The sequence below is a fragment of the Budorcas taxicolor genome, chromosome 14 (assembly GCF_023091745.1).
Source record: "Budorcas taxicolor isolate Tak-1 chromosome 14, Takin1.1, whole genome shotgun sequence".
In the NCBI taxonomy this organism is placed as follows: Eukaryota; Metazoa; Chordata; class Mammalia; order Artiodactyla; family Bovidae; genus Budorcas; species Budorcas taxicolor.
In genome coordinates, this window is record NC_068923.1 from 48,023,986 (window position 1) to 48,040,142 (window position 16,157).

Genomic DNA, 16,157 nt, shown 5'->3' on the forward strand with positions numbered 1-16,157 from the left:
TGTTAGTTTTTGCTCTACAGCAAAGTGAATCAGTTCTACATATGCACATATCTATACTTTTTTAGATTATTTTCCCATATTGGTCATTACTGGAGTAGGAAATGGCAACCCACTCCAGTATCCTTGCCTGGAAAATTCCATGGACAGAGGAGCCTGGCAGGCTACAGTCGGACACGACTGAGCGACTGAGCACACACAGTCATTACAGAGTATTGAGAAGAGACCAGATAGAAAGATTGGATTTTGCCTGACACATGGATTAGTTTGAATGGGTTTTAAGACCAGGTGTTAAAAAAATTTCCTTGAAGCATACAGGAGATCAGGAAAGACCATTTTCCCCCATGCAGAGATTTGTAAGCAGAGGCTCTGGGAGGCTTCTCTTGGTGGGGACTTCACCACTGTTGATTTGCAGCGGGAGAGTGAGATCAACACATGTGCCTCCTTGTTGAAGCACTGAGTCATTCTGTGTGCCCTCTGCCGCACCTTTTCAACGTTAGTAGCATTTTTCCTGCAGGAATATGCTTAGAACGGTGTGTCTTTACCCAAGAGAGAATGCAGTGGCGGCTGTCTGGCACCCAAACAGCTCTCTCTGTCCTACCGTCTCTAACCCTGTCCTCACTGCTGGAGAAATATGCTGGCCTTGTGTAGCACATACTACTAATCAGAGCATCAAGCAGATGTCAGCTTTTTGGGATGACACTAAGGTGCAGCATGTAAACTTGGCAAGCCATGAAGTGACTTTGCTGTCACTCATTAAAAATACCTTTTTAAACTGAAGTATGGTTGATTTATATTGTTGTGTTATTTTCAGGTAGACAGCAAAGTGATTCGGTGATTTACAAATATATTTTTTCAGATTCTTTTCCATTCTAGGTTATTACAAGATATTGAATATAGCTCCTTATGCTGCACAGTAGGTCCTTGTTTATCTAGTCTCTATATAGTAGTGTGTATCTGTTAATCCCAAACTCCTAATTTATTCTTACCTCCCCCTCCTTTGGTAACCATAAGTTTGTTTTCTTTATCTGTGAGTCTTTTTTGTTTTGTGAATAAGTTCGCTTTTATCATAGTTTAGATTTCACATATAAGTGATATCATAAGATATTGGTCTTTGACTCCATTTATGATAATCTCTAGGCCCATTGTCAGACTTTTTGTAAATTGCCTTTCTGTACACTCTTTTCTTTAGTATGAGGGTGGCTTTTGGCAATGCCATCAAGCCAGGCCAACTTGACTGAACAGGCAAATCTATGTTCAGTACAAAACCAAATTAAAAAGTCTCTCTGTCACATCTTCTGACACGAGGTTGACTCAGGCTTTCCTTCAGCGAGTCTAAAGTGGAGGGAAATGGCTTGAAGGAAAGTGTTTGAAGACCTTGCTGCGTGTCTTTGTGTACTGCATGTGTATATGTTATCTGTCTTGGGCCCGAGGGCAGGTCCGGCCTTCCCCTGCTGGGAGCTCAGGCTTCTGTTGGAAAGCGGGTATGCAAAACCTTCTTTAACTTTGCCTGCCACGAGTGGTAAGGTGAAAAACACCCGCTGATGGTTAACAGATCTGTCTCCTAAGACACCGCTCCTCAGAACATGGCATTTGTTGACTCTGGGCAAAGCTTTAGTATTTTCCGTGTGTAAGAAGGTTTGGCCAGTTGCACTTCTGGAAATGGTCATATTCCCAAGCCAGAAATGTCAGTTACCAGTTTTCTTTCTTTATCTGTTCATTAAACTTTTAAAATGTTTTCTCTTTGCTTCCCAGGAACTAGCGATGACATGTGTCATTTTCCTATCAGTAAACTTCTTTAAAAGAATAAGCCTATGATCGTTAGCAATTCTGTGCTGTGTAGGGTTTCAAATATTTGAGGATTTTATTATTTCTTGTTCACTGAGAGCAAGCAGAATAGCTAAATGTGTAGTATTGTTGAGCTCACTTAACCCCTATTTTAGTATCGAAGTAAGAATCAGGGTGGTTATTTATATGTGAAGTTGGGTCACAAGCTTATTTCTAAGAAATTTATTCAAGGCAATAATTTTATCCTTAACAACTTGTCAGAACAAATGAAAATTTGCTGTGTGGGTTTTCTGATCCATTTGAGATATTATGGCTCTGTGGGGAAGCTTCTTCTTTCTGTGAAGATAATTAGAAAAAAAATTGTCAGGAGGCAGAAAGCAAAGAGTTCAGAAGTAGGCTGAGTGATCAGCAAAGCGATCACACTGTTGCTGCTGCTGCTAAGTCACTTCAGTCGTGTCCGACTCGGTGCAACTCCAGAGACAGCAGCCCACCAGGCTCCCCCGTCCCTGGGATTCTCCAGGCAAGAACACACTATATATACTTATTTGTGATAAATAAGTCACAGTGTGGAAGACGCACTGGAACCCTGGTTCTGCTAGCTGATGCATCTCTGATCGTTTCCCCAGATGCCCCCACCAGCTATAAATCTCAGCCACTAGTCCCCGGAGGATCTTTCCATACCCGGTCCATTTTTGTGTCCCAGTTGAATTACCTGTTCTGTGGCTCCCCAGAGGCTCATATTCCCCATAGAGTATAATCTTCACACAGAGCTCCCAACAGTTCTATTCTCTTTAGATGATGGTAGCTCGGAGTCTCACGAGCATCTTCCTGTGTGGTTCGGAGCCATAGAGTGACTTGCAGTGGGCTTGTTTGGGAACCTGACATGGTGTGTTTTAGAGAAGTTGCAGATTTGTGACTCATCTTCAAAGAGAGATCCACACATATCAAAATTGAATAAGGATCTGATTGATGAAAATTGGCCACTTTCACTTTCATTGGCTGAGTTCTCTGTGCGAGGATTTTTAGTTCACACTCTATATACGTTTTCTTGTTCAGTCTTATAACCTATTTCCACTTTATGGATGAGGGAGTTGAAGCTTAGAAAGGTTGTCACTTGCCTAGGTTTCCTTAGCTGGGATGGGAAGTCAGTGCTGCCCACCTGTGTGACTCTGCATTCTTTCTGCTGGCCATACTATCTGTATTCCCCAAGAGACCATCCAAACCACTTTCCCATCTATGATTTCCTGCAGCTCTGCCCTTCCACAGTGTTCATCTCTGAAGACCGCAACCCTGGATTTGTCATCCTGCTTCCAAACGGGCACAACTGATCATCTGAGGGAGAGGGGAACCAAACTATAAGCTATGCAATTCCTTGTAAATACCTCAGCTGGGTCCTCTGCATTACCACCAGAGATCCCTGGTTAGTTTTCACTCCCAGTCCTCACAGAAGGATTCCAGACTATCACCACTCTCTTCCAACCCACCTTTTCACCTCTGAACTCAGCAAAGCCTTAAACTTCTGGGAAAAGCTGAGTCCATCAGAAAATTTCACACACTTTATTTACAAGGTAGTGAATCTTTACCTTTGTATTGCTGGTTTCAGGATATCAGTTTCAGGTTAAGGTCAATCCCATTAGCTGATGATATAACTTTATACCCCTGTTGATGGATCCTGTTGATCTAACTGAACTATTACCAGTTTTATCTGATGCATTGGGGAACAAACCCTGTTAACTGGATCAAATCTGTTACCTGGATCCTACAAAACCCCTTACCTCCTCCTATTTCCTCTGGGACCTTATTCCATTAATCCAACTGGTTCCCTGGTGGCTCAATGGCAAAGATTCTGCCTGCAATGCAGGCGCCACACAGGAGGCACCGGTTCTATCGCTGAGTTGGGAAGATCCCCTGGAGAAGTGGCAACCCACTCCGGTTTTGTTGCCTAGAGAATTCCATGGACAGAGGAGCCTGGTGGGCTATAGTCCATAGGGTCACAAAGAGTCGGACACAACTGAAGTGACTTAACACACACACAGCTCAATTCCTCTACCTTTTATTCTCTCACTCTCTTCAGACATCTTCCCCTCAGCCTAAAACAAGCACATGTCTTACCAAACAAGTTTAAAAGACCCATCCCTCCAGCTACCACCAAGTCTCTCTTTTCTTTTCATGAAACTCCTCAAAGAATGCTCTATACAATTGGTTGTCAACATCTTTTCCCATTCTTTTGCCTATCAGATTTGGATTTTGTATTCTTACCTGTTCTTATTAATGAGGATCCAACCAGGCCAAAAAAATGAACCACTTCAGTGATTTGTTACCAAATATATATATATATATAATGTGGGGAAATTGATTAGATGGGTAGTGGAGTAACTGAGAAACCAGACAGAGGATGGTGAGATATCTTAGATGCCCACAGCTGGAAGCTACTTCCACACATGGAATGGAGGGATGAAGTAAAAATGGTACTATCAGACCTTGGCCGGCAAATGATGCTAGAGGCAAGACTCTTGGGTTGACTGGCTTGTCCAGAGGGAGCTGAAGCCATGGAGGGGATTCAGCCTATGTACTGTCAGCCATGTATCCGCAGCAGAGAAGAGAAGCAGAAACACCCAACCTCACTGTTCCCTTTGTCTTTTAATCTCTCATCCATATCAACCATTGGCTAAACTCAGCCCAGCTAGAGACCAGCTGACACTCAGTTCAGTTCAGTTCAGTTGCTCAGTCGTTTCCGACTCTTTGCAACCCCATGAATTGCAGCATGCCACGCCTTGCTGTCCATCACCAACTCCCTGAGTTCACTCAAACTCATGTCAATCGAGTTGGTGATACCATCCAGCCATTTCATCCTCTGTCGTCCCCTTCTCCTCCTGCCCTCAATCCCTCCCAGCATCAGAGTCTTTTCCAATGAGTCAACTCTTCGCATCAGGTAACCAAATTATTGCAGTTTCAGCTTTAGCATCATTCCTTCCAAAGAACACTCAGGACTGATCTCCTTTATGATGGACTGGTTGGACTTCCTTGCAGTCCAAGGGACTCTCAAGAGTCTTCTCCAACACCACAGTCAAAAGCATCAATTCTTTGGTGCTCAGTTTTCTTCACAGTCCAACCCTTACATCCATACATGATCACTAGAAAAACCATAGCCTTGACTAGACAGACCTTTGTTGGCAAAGTAATGTCTCTGCTTTTTAATATGCTATCTAGGTTGGTCATAGCTTTTCTTCCAAGGAGCAAGCGTCTTTTTATTTCATGACTGCAGTCACCATCTGCAGTGATTTTGGAGCCCCCCAAAATAATCTGTCACTGTTTCCATTATTTCCCCATCTATTTGCTATGAAATGATGGAACCAGATGCCATGATCTTAAGTTTTTGAATGTTGAGTTTTCATACAGCTTTTTCATTCTCCTTTTTCACTTTTATCAAGAGGCTCTTCAGTTCCTCTTCACTTTCTGCCATAAGGGTGGTGTCATCTGCATATCTGAGGTTATTGATATTTCTCCCAGCAATCTTGATTCCAGCTTGTGCTTCATCCAGCCCAGCATTTCACATGATATATTCTGCATATAAGTTAAATAAGCAGGGTGACAATATACAGCCTTGATGTACTCATTTCCCCTTTTGAAACCAGTCTGTTGTTCCATGTCCTGTTTTAACTGTTGCTTCCTGACCTGCATACAGATTTCTCAGGAGGCAGATAAGATGGTCCCATCTCTTGAAGAATTTTCCACAGTTTGTTGTGATCCACAACAAAGGCTTTGGCATAGTCAATAAAGTAGAAGTAGATGTTTTTCTGGAACTCTCTTGCTTTTTCAATGATCTAACAGATGTTGGCAATTTGATCTCTGGTTCTTCTGACTTTTCTAAATCCAGCTTGAACATCTGGAAGTTCTTTGTTCATGTACTGTTGAAGCCTCTCTTGGAGAACTTTGAGCATTACTTTGCTAGCATGTGAGGTGAGTGCAATTGTGCAGTAGTTTGAACATTCTTTGGCATTGCCCTCCCTTGGGATTGGAATGAAAACTGACCTTTTTCAGTTCTATGGCCACTGCTGAGTGTTCCAAATTTGCTGCCATATTGAATGCAGCACTTTCACAGCATCATCTTTTAGGATTTGAAATAGCTCAGCTGGAATTCCATCACCTCCTCTAGCTTTGGTCGTAGTGCTGCTTCCTAAGGCTCACTTGACTTTGTACTCCAGGATGTCTGGCTCAAGGTGAAAGATCACACCATTGTGGTTTTCTGGGTCATTAAGATCTCTTTTGTATAGTTTTTCTGTGTATTCTTGCCACCTATTCTTAATATCTTCTGCTTCTGTTAGGTCCATACTGTTTCTGTCCTTTATTGTGTCCACATTTGCCTGAGATGTTCCCTTGGTATCTCTAATTTTCTTGAAGAGATCTCTAGTCTTTTCCATTCTATTGTTTTCCTCTATTTCTTTACAATGATCACTGAGGAAGGCTTTCTTATCTTTCCTAGATAATTTTTTGGAACTCTGCATTCAGATGGGTATATCTTTCCTTTTCTCCTTTGCCTTTAGCATCTCTTCTTTCCTCAGCTATTTTTAAGACTTATTCAGACAGCCATTTTGCCTTTCTGCATTTCTTTTTCTTGGAGATGGTCTTAATTACTGTCTCCTGTACAGTGTCATGAGCCTCTGTCCATAGTTCTTCACACACTCTGTCTATCAGATCTAATCCCTTGAATCTATTTGTCACTTCCACTGTATAATCATAAGGGGTTGATTTAGGTCATACCTGAATGGTCTAGTGGTTTTCCTTATTTTCTTCAATTTAAGTCTGAATTTGGCAATAAGGAGTTCATGATCTGAGCCACAGTCAGCTTCTAGTCTTGTTTTTGCTGACTGTGTAGAGCTTCTTCATCTTCGGCTGCAAAGAATATAATCAATCTGATTTCGGTGTTGACCATCTGGTAATGTCCATATGTAGAGTGTTCTCTTGTGTTGTTGGAAGAGGGTGTTTGCTATGACCAGTGCGTTCTCTTGGCAAAACTCTGTCAGCCTTTGCCCTGCTTCATTTTGTACTCCAAGGCCAAATTTGCCTGTTACTTCAGGGATCTCTTGACTTCCTACTTTTCATTCCAGTCCCCTATGATGAAAAGGACATCTTTTTTGGTGTTAGTTCTAGAAGGTTTTGTAGATCTTTGTAGAACTGTTCAGTTTCATCTTCTTCAGTGTTACTGGTTGGAACATAAACTTGGAGTACTGTGATATTGAATGGTTTGCCTTGGAAATGAACAGAGATCATTCTGTCATCTTTGAGATGGCACTCAAGTACTGCATTTCGGACTCTTGTTGACTCTGATGGCTATTCCGTTTCTCCTAAGGGCTTCTTGCTCACTCTAGGGATATAATGGTCATCTGAGTTTAATTCGCCCATTCCAGTCCACTATAGTTCACTGATTCCTAAAATGTCGACTGCTCACTCTGCAGTCCATGGGGTTGCAAAGACTCAGACACGACTTAGCAACTAAACAACAAAATAAAACAGACAACTAAAGAAAACACGTTATAGTACAGGAAACTGTAATTAATGAACTGTGGTGACCTGAATGAGAGGAAAATCCTAAAGGGAGGATATATGTGTGTGTGTGTGTGTCTGTGTGTCTATGTCTGTGTGGCTAATTCATTTTGCTCTGCAGTAGAAGCTAGCACAACATTTTAAAACAACTATATTCCAATAAAAATTAATTTAAAAATATGTATCTCTCGCCCAGACCTCTCATAAAATACAAATCTGTGTTGGCAGCTCCCGGCCTCCATGACCACTTCAAGTTGAACAGCAACAAAACCAAATTCATCTTTCTCTTCCATTTCTTCTTTCATTCTCCTCTGCTTGCTCCCTCATCAATGGATTGATTCACTACCTGTCTGTTAGAAACTGTGTGTGGTCGGAGATTTTCTCTTCCTTATAAGTGATCAACTTGCCTGCTAGAGTTTCGTGGATGCTGGCAGAAGACGCAAGTCTCCTAGATCAGAGACAAAGGACTTGCTTCCTCAGGACACGATAAGCAACCTGAGCTCCATGGTAGTGTAAGTTTTCTTTGCCCTGCAAGACCCACAGGGATGACGTGGAGTGATTCAAGTGAATGCTGTGCATGGGCTAGGTCTGCGTCACTGCCTTGAAGCAGGCTGCTTAGGGACCCCCAGCCTTTTACCATGAGCTTCAAGCAAATCCCCACAATCTGCGCTTCAGAAGGAAACATTATCACTGCTCAGGAGATTGAACAGTGAACATCTGCTCTTTGCTCTGCAGGAAGGCTAAAAGACAAAGGAGAGGCTCTCTTCTGTGAGGATACTGATGCTTCTCTTTCTGCGCCTTGCTCCTGTGGTGACCTGTGTTTCTCTTGTCCTCTGGTTTCCTGTCCACCTGAAGAGCTCTTCTCATCCTTCAAGCCTCTGTCACCCGATGCGCCACCCTTCTACCTGTGTGACAGCTTTTCCATTCTCAGTGATCCTAAGAAATGCCATATATTTATTTTTGTGTTTCCCCTGTGACCTGTTGGCCTTCTTACCCAGCTGCGAGTGCCTGGAGGGCCCATGCACTGTCTGATGCCTCTGTAGCCCTATGTTGTAGTAGGGTGTCTGGTGGAGCTCAGTGCCCCCAACCCCTGGGCCACAGACCAGTGCCATTAGGAACTGGGGTGCACAGCAGGAGTTCAGTGGGGAGCAGCAGGTGAAGCTTCATCTGCTGTTCCCCTGTCACTCCCCATCGCTCGCATTACCACTTGAACCATCCCCCCACCCCCATCAATGGAAAAATTGTCTTCCATGAAACAGGTTCCTGATGCTGAAAAGGTTGGGGTTCACTGGTCTAGACAGTTCACTGTGCTTCTTCCACAACAATTCCTCTTTGGAACTATCAGAACATTAGTGCTTGTTCCTTCGCAGATGATCTAGGACACTGAGATGACCACATCTGTATTTCTGAGATGAGGCTAACACTGCAGAAGTACTAAATTGTGAGACAGTTAGGAAAACATGGTAAAGTAGCCATTACTTTGTTTTTCTGGAGTACATATTATGTGCCCCTGTGATAACACTAGGCGGAACATCTACTATACTTCCTTAAGGGGAGAAATTACCCAGCTGTTCACCTGGTTTTGGTTATTTTACTTTTCTGTCAATAATATTGAAAAATATACCCATTTTTATTACAAGGATGAGAGAGAATGAGTTTGGAGTAACCTGTCTTTAATCAAATTTGGATGACATTTCGGGAGATTTTGCAGCTGGCAAGAAGAGAACCTGGCAAGCACATATGCACCCACATTTCAAAATGGTGTCCAATCCCATTTCTTGTTCCTTGAACAGAGTTCAAACTTGGTCAGGCTTCTTTCCATTTCTGCAAATTCTGGAAATTCCAAAATCATTTTGTTCTAACCTCATTGGAAAAACCATGTAACTGTTTTCCTAATGGATTGATAACCAGTCAAGTATTTTGTCATGCATTTCACATAAAAAGTTAAACCCCATGCACTGGGGGATAAATGGAGGAAAAGCATAAAACCACACTAAGTCCCAAGAACGGTGACTTTTACAAAATTGCTTTCGGTTTTATAAGAATCTGATATCTGTTATTTATAAGGCACATTACCTGTTTTTTTTCTTTTTTATTACCAAAATAATCATTTGGATGATATACATTGGGCAGGGTGTTTGAGTCAGGTTCCTGGAAAACTGCTTAATTACTATTAAAGCTGATTAAAGTTTTCTTTTTAACCAAGAAAGTAAAATAAGAAATATTTTTTAATGCCTTGTAGTCTGGAGACATGAGCTATTAAAACTATACTTTTTTAAAAGATGGTGAAGCCTACTTGTGGTAGAATCGTATTTGTTAAGAATATGGATATTGTTGAGCCTTTAATGAAAGGTCATGCAGAGTTTAAGCCAAATTATGAAGTCTGTCTCAAGCTGGGTCTGTGCGTTGTAGGAGCCAATTAATGTTGGCAACTGTAGGATAGGTTGCTTAGGTGTATCCAGTGCACCACAATTTATGTCCATCTCTTTTTCCTGAATAGTGAATAGATTGTATTGAGGTTTTTGTTTGATTTCCTTGTGCACAGATCAATAAGCTGTAGACGGTTTACAACATTCTAGATATATAACCTGTTTGCTTTAACTATTTGCTGCAACCAGTATTTCTCACCCTAAGTCATCCTGTGAACGGAGTTTTAAGTTCTTTAAGGCAGTTCTGCGAATGAATGAGAGGAAGAGGAGCCAAGAGAGAGCAGCATGAAGGAGAGGGTGGTACATGCCATAGCCAGCTGAGGGAGCGGGGTCAGGACTGCTTGGCTTTACTGAGTAGTGTTTGGAGATAATGGATGCATACTGTTTTTGCACTTTCATTTGGGCAAGAAAAATAATTCTTATAGCTTTTATCTTTACTTTAAAAAGCTGGATGTGCTTTTTATAGAAAATTTCATTTGTATAAGACAAAACTGAAAAAAATTGTAAATCTTTGTTTCCTTTAAAATAATCCTTTTGGGGGGGCTCTGCTGTGTATTAGTTAGGGCATGCAGGATCTAGTTCTCTGACCAGGGGTTGAACCAGGCTCCCTGAATTGGGAGCACAGATTCTTAGCCAGTGGACCACCAGCAAAGTTTCCCCTCATTCAAAATAATCTTTTAAGGAAAAGTATTTTTTGTAACCTCAAAATATGTTCCAAGGCCCTGGTTATCTCAGTTGATCATGTCCTTAGAAATAGGTGCTCATAGCTTGTTTCCTTGTTGGGGTGGTTTGTTTTCAGGCCATGCTAAGAAGCTATTTTGAAAATGCACGGTATTATTCATGAGGGAGACTTAACTTAGAGAATCTGTAATGGCTAAAACCTAATTGTTACCATTTCTTAAAGAAACAATTTAAAGATCCCGTTGATAGTGGATAAATAGTTTAATCCTAAGCTATAAAAAATGATTGTGTGTTATCTTCTGAGATTTACATAATGGACTAAGACTTTATTCCTTCTTTTATATGTCTGTCTGTAAAATTTGCTGTCACATAAAGCCAGCTCAGGGGAAGACTCTTAACTACCCCTAGACACTTACCTGCAATTAAGGTAGTCACCTCTATACGTAGAGTGCCCTGGGTTAGGCCACACAGGCAAAAGTGCTAGGATTTCCCCAGGTGTGGCCAGATGAGGGACTGATATGAAATATTTCATAATTTATTATAATTAGAAACTCAGATACTATATAGATACAGACCAAGAATTAAAGAACCACAAATATCAAGGTACAAAACTTTTTTTTGTACCTTTTTTTTTCTTTTATAGCTGTGTAATTAGAGTCAGCCTTGGGTTCTAGTCAGTTTCTTGCAAGGTATTTGAAGTTCTCATGCTAATTACTATTTTGTAGTTCTGCTGATGGCTGGGCTTTTTTTTTTTTTTTTTTATTCTTCTTGTTGATATCAGCTCAGTAGTCTCTATGGATCTAAGAGGACAGCTATCTATAGTAAGTGGCTTCTTCTTCTGCTTTTTTCCCCTCCCTAAAGCTAAAAATACAGATTCGGTGATTATCCTTTCAGCCAATAATTGTCTATGTTTATTAAGGGTATGAAGAAAGTGAAAGTGATAGTCGATTAGTTGTATCCGACTCTTTTTGACTCTATGGACTGTAGCCCACCAGGTTCCTCTGTCCATAGGATTTCCAAGGCAAGAATACTAGAGTGGGTTGCCATTTCCTCCTCTAGGGGATCTTCCTGACCAAGGGATCGAACCTGGGTCTTTTGCGTTGAAGGTAGATTCTTTACTGCCTCAGCCACCAGGGCAGCCCATATTTAGAGTATACTTATAACTTACTCTTTCTTCTTCATCAATATTCAATTAATGTTGAATAACTGATTCACTTAGCTCCTGAGGTTTTTCGTTTTTGAATATCCTTTCTGTTTACTAAATCTGCTTTATTATTTTTTAATATAAGTTTATTTATTTTAATTGGAGGTTAATTACTTTATAATATTGTATTGGTTTTGCCATACATCAACATGAATCCACCACAGGTATACATGTGTTCCCCATCCTGAACCCCCCTCTCTCCTCCCTCCCCGTACCATCCCTCTTTTTTTTTTTCTGGGTGACTTCTGTCCTTTCATTCAGATATTTTCTTCCTCTACATTTTCTTTCTTTTTTTTTTTTTAATCGTCTTCTACCTATCTATCATCCATCCACCCACCCACATACATCCCACTTTATTTAAAAAAAAATTAAGGTGGACTCTTAAAAGGAGTACAATATTTTTAACCTTATAATTATGAAATACAGGCTGAATTTAAGTCAAATAGTAGCTTACTTCTGACAAATTAACTCCTGCCTCCAAAGTATGACATGAAATGTTTAATGATACAAAACAAGAAAGTAACATTCTTATAAACGATTTTCTAATAACAAATATGATGCTTTTTGATTCAGTAAGGAATCCAATAGGATCCAAAGGTAAAATTAGCACTTTTTTTTACATAAATAACAGATTCAAACATTGTTCCTTGGTTTGAAGGAAGTAGAAATTAGGGATTTTTTAAAAAAGGGTTTGAGATCAGTATGTTAAGAATGATTTGGTAGGAAAAATGGCAGCAAAATGGTAATTATTGCAAAGACAAGTGACATGTACAAAAGGAAAATTCTAGTTGTTAGAAGAAAATGAATTCAGCCTAGAGCTCTAGGAAAATCAAAAACAAGGATGTGTCAGACAATTATACCTGGCATAGAGCAAGATCATAATGTTTAATAGTTTGCCATGAAAGCAAGCAAATATATCTCTCCTTGAAAAGAACATTGATTGAGTGAAGGTACATAGAACTACACACTGAGCTGAATTGCTGTATTCTTCTCTAATCATAAGCATTGCTTTAAAGTACTCCAAGAAAGGGATGAATGTAGATTTGACAGGTTAGAATCTGTTGCTGTGCTGGGAATTATTAGAGCTATGCCTAATCACTATGAACCAGTACATACTCATTACAACACAGTATACATAATTGTTTATCACAACTCATAATTATCTCTAGAAAAATGCATTATTTATTAATATGCATACTGTATACAATGCAAATATGAAGTACACATGCATTCACATGCATTATATAAAAATATATATGGACTAGAGTATTTAGGATCAGTCAGTATTTTTATCTTCCAAAGGTAAAAATCCTTCAGGAAACTGCATTTCAGTTGTACAGTTGCTCAGTCGTGTCTGACTCTTTGTGATCCCATGGACTGCAGCATGCCTGGCTTCCCTGTCCTTCACTATTTCTTGGAATTTGCTCAAAATCATGTCTGTTGATTCGGTGATGCCATCCAACCATCTCATCCTCTGTCATCCCCTTCTCCTGCCTTCAATCTTTCCCAGCATCAGGGTCTTTTCCAATGAGTTGGCTCTTCACATCAGGTGGCCAAAGTATTGGAACTTCAGCTTCAGCATCAGTCCTTCCAATGAATATTCAGGGTTGATTTCCTTTAGGATTGACTGGTTTGATCTCCTTGCTGTCCAAGGGGCTCTCAAGAGTCTCCTCCAGAACCACAGTTTGAAGGCATCAATTCTTTTTTGTCATCCAGCTCTCACATCTCATGTACATGACAGTAATTATGTTTAAAACAAAAAAAGTTTGCTTTTAGATATTACATTTTTATGGTTATGATCTGACACAAAGTCTTTGTCCCATCTGACCTGGCTCCATAGAGGGATTTAATCTACAGTCACAGCTTCTTTTCTTCTCACATCCAGAGGCGTGCCTTTGCTCTGTGTTTGGGGGAGGAACCCAGAGGGGAAGCTGCGGTAGCCCCAGACAATGGCTTTTTCTGTTGTCAGCTGACCCCAGATTATTTGTAGATCCAAAAGACAGCAATTGGAAGAATGGAATCCTTCCAGCTACTGAGGCTGGTGTCATTCATCATTTCCTAAAACCATTTAATACTTCACACCCAGAAAATTGTCCATTAGGTTATGACAAAAAAGTAATCCCATGCCTTCTCTTTCCAACCCTGGATTTAGTCATTGGTACAGTTGATCAAATTGCCAACATCCGCTGGATCATGGAAAAAGCAAGAGAGTTCCAGAAAAACATCTATTTCTGCTTTATTGACTATGCCAAAGCCTTTGACTGTGCGGATCATAATAAACTGTGGAAAACTCTTCAAGAGATGGGAATACCAGACCACCTGACCTGCCCTTGAGAAACCTATATGCAGGTCAGGAAGCAACAGTTAGAACTGGACATGGAACAACAGACTGGTTCCAAATAGGAAAAGGAGTACGTCAAGGCTGTATATTGTCACCCTGCTTATTTCATTTATGTGCAGAATACATCATGAGAAACGCCAGGCTGGATGAAGCACAAGCTGGGATCAAGATTGCCGGGAGAAATATCAATAACCTAAGATATGCAGATGATACCACCCTTATGGAAGAAAGTGAAGAGAAACTAAAAAGCCTCTTGATGAAAGAGAAAGAGGAGAGTGAAAAAGTTGGCTTAAAGCTCAACATTCAGAAATTGAAGATCATGGCATCTGGTCCCATCACTTCATGGCAAAGAGATGGGGAAACAGTGGAAACAGTGTCAGACTTTATGTTTTTGGGCTCCAAAATCACTGCAGATGGTGACTGCAGCCATGAAATTAAAAGACGCTTACTCCTTGGAAGGAAAGTTATGACCAACCTAGATAGCATATTAAAAAGCAGAGATATTACTTTGCCAACAAAGGTCCGTCTAGTCAAGGCTATGGTTTTTCCAGTGGTCTTGTATAGATGTGAGAGTTGGACTGTGAAGAAAGCTGAGCGCTGAAGAATTGATGCTTTGGAGCTATGAGTCCCTTGAGAGTCCCTTGGACTGCAAGGAGATCCAACCAGTCCATCCTAAAGGAGATCAGTCCTGGGTATTCACTGGAAGGACTGATGCTAAAGCTGAAACTCCAGTACTTTGGCCACCTCATTCGAAGATTTGACTCATTGGAAAAGACTCTGATGCTGGGAGGGATTGGGGGCAGGAGGAGACGGGGATGACAGAGGATGAGATGGCTGGATGGCATCACAGACTCGATGGACGTGAGTTTGAGTGAACTCCGGGAGCTGGTGATTGACAGAGAGGCCTGGCGTGCTGCAGTTCATGGGGTCGCAAAGAGTCGACAGTTGAACATAAAATCAGATAGTCTGGGGCACAAGAAAAATAACAATACATCTGTGAAGATGATGCTCCTTGTCACTTCTCGAAATGGATGTTTCTAAAGATGATAAGGAAACCTGGATGGCAGGCCCCACAAGGAAATGTAAAGTGACAACAGTTCAGTTCACTTTTTTCCACCTTCATTTAATGTTGGTCCAACATTATGTGAGAATTAGTGGATTTAACATCAAAATATCTATAGATACAAGCTCTTCTTTGGAAGCCAGTGACTCCTGACTCTCCCTCAGATTCCATTTTCATTTCTGAGTCTTGGAGAAAGGAGGGATTCTTAACCCTTCCAAAGTTCTAGACTCATTTTATTTGTGTGTTAATGCCAGATCACGTTCCTGTTGGTTTTTATGTCCATCATTCTTAATGTGCTTCTGTTTACTTTTGTGCCGTGGATTGAAGGAAAATTTGGGATAAATTTCTGAAAGTTATCTGGTCAGAACATGTCTCCTGAGAACATGCTTGTGTCAGTGGAGAAGAGAACTGGCTTTAGTTTTTCATGCTAAAGGAAAGCTAATAGGCCTGAAAGGATCATTTCCTTCACCCCCTACCTGTAAGAGGAAACCAGCTGATTTGATTTAATAATTGGTAAGTGGGCTTTCCTGGTGGTTCAGATGGTAAAGAATCTGCCAGCAATGCAGGAGACCAGGGTTCCATCACTGAGTCGGGAAGATCCGCTGGAGGAATGGCAACCCATTCCAGTACTCTTGCCTGGAGAATTCCATGGAGAGAGGAATCAGGCAGGCCACAGTCTACGGGGCCATAAAGAGTGAGACTGAGCAGCTAATACAACAGCAATAGGTAAATGCAGCACACATGAATGAAACCTACAGAGGTGTCTCGAGCAGCATTAAAAACAATAGGTTTGTGTTTCTCTCTAAGGTTCTCCTATTCACATTATAAGGAAGTGTGAAGCACATGTGTGGCATGGGGAATAAGAAAAAATTATCCTTGATTATACATTCAAGATTTTTCAAAAAACAATAGGAAAAAAACAGGAGTTGAGATTTACTTGGATTTCACAATGGTGAGCCTCAGCTATTTGCTGGATATTCTACCCTCCTGGCTACAGCATTTCATTAAAGTACAAATAGCTGGGTCAGCTGAGACTGCTGCTTGTACAGTAGAACCAGGGGAGTTGCCCAAGATGCTACGCCAGTTCACGGATGTTAAAACAAGTTTGCA

General features: G+C 40.9%; 1 non-coding gene across 1 annotated transcript; it reads left to right on the top strand.

The window, feature by feature from the left end:
- Positions 1-3,414: 3,414 nt before the first annotated feature.
- Positions 3,415-3,503, top strand: LOC128059719 (small nucleolar SNORD12/SNORD106). Its single transcript, XR_008200641.1, has one exon. It is a non-coding gene; the product is annotated as a small nucleolar SNORD12/SNORD106 (small nucleolar RNA).
- Positions 3,504-16,157: the final 12,654 nt, after the last annotated feature.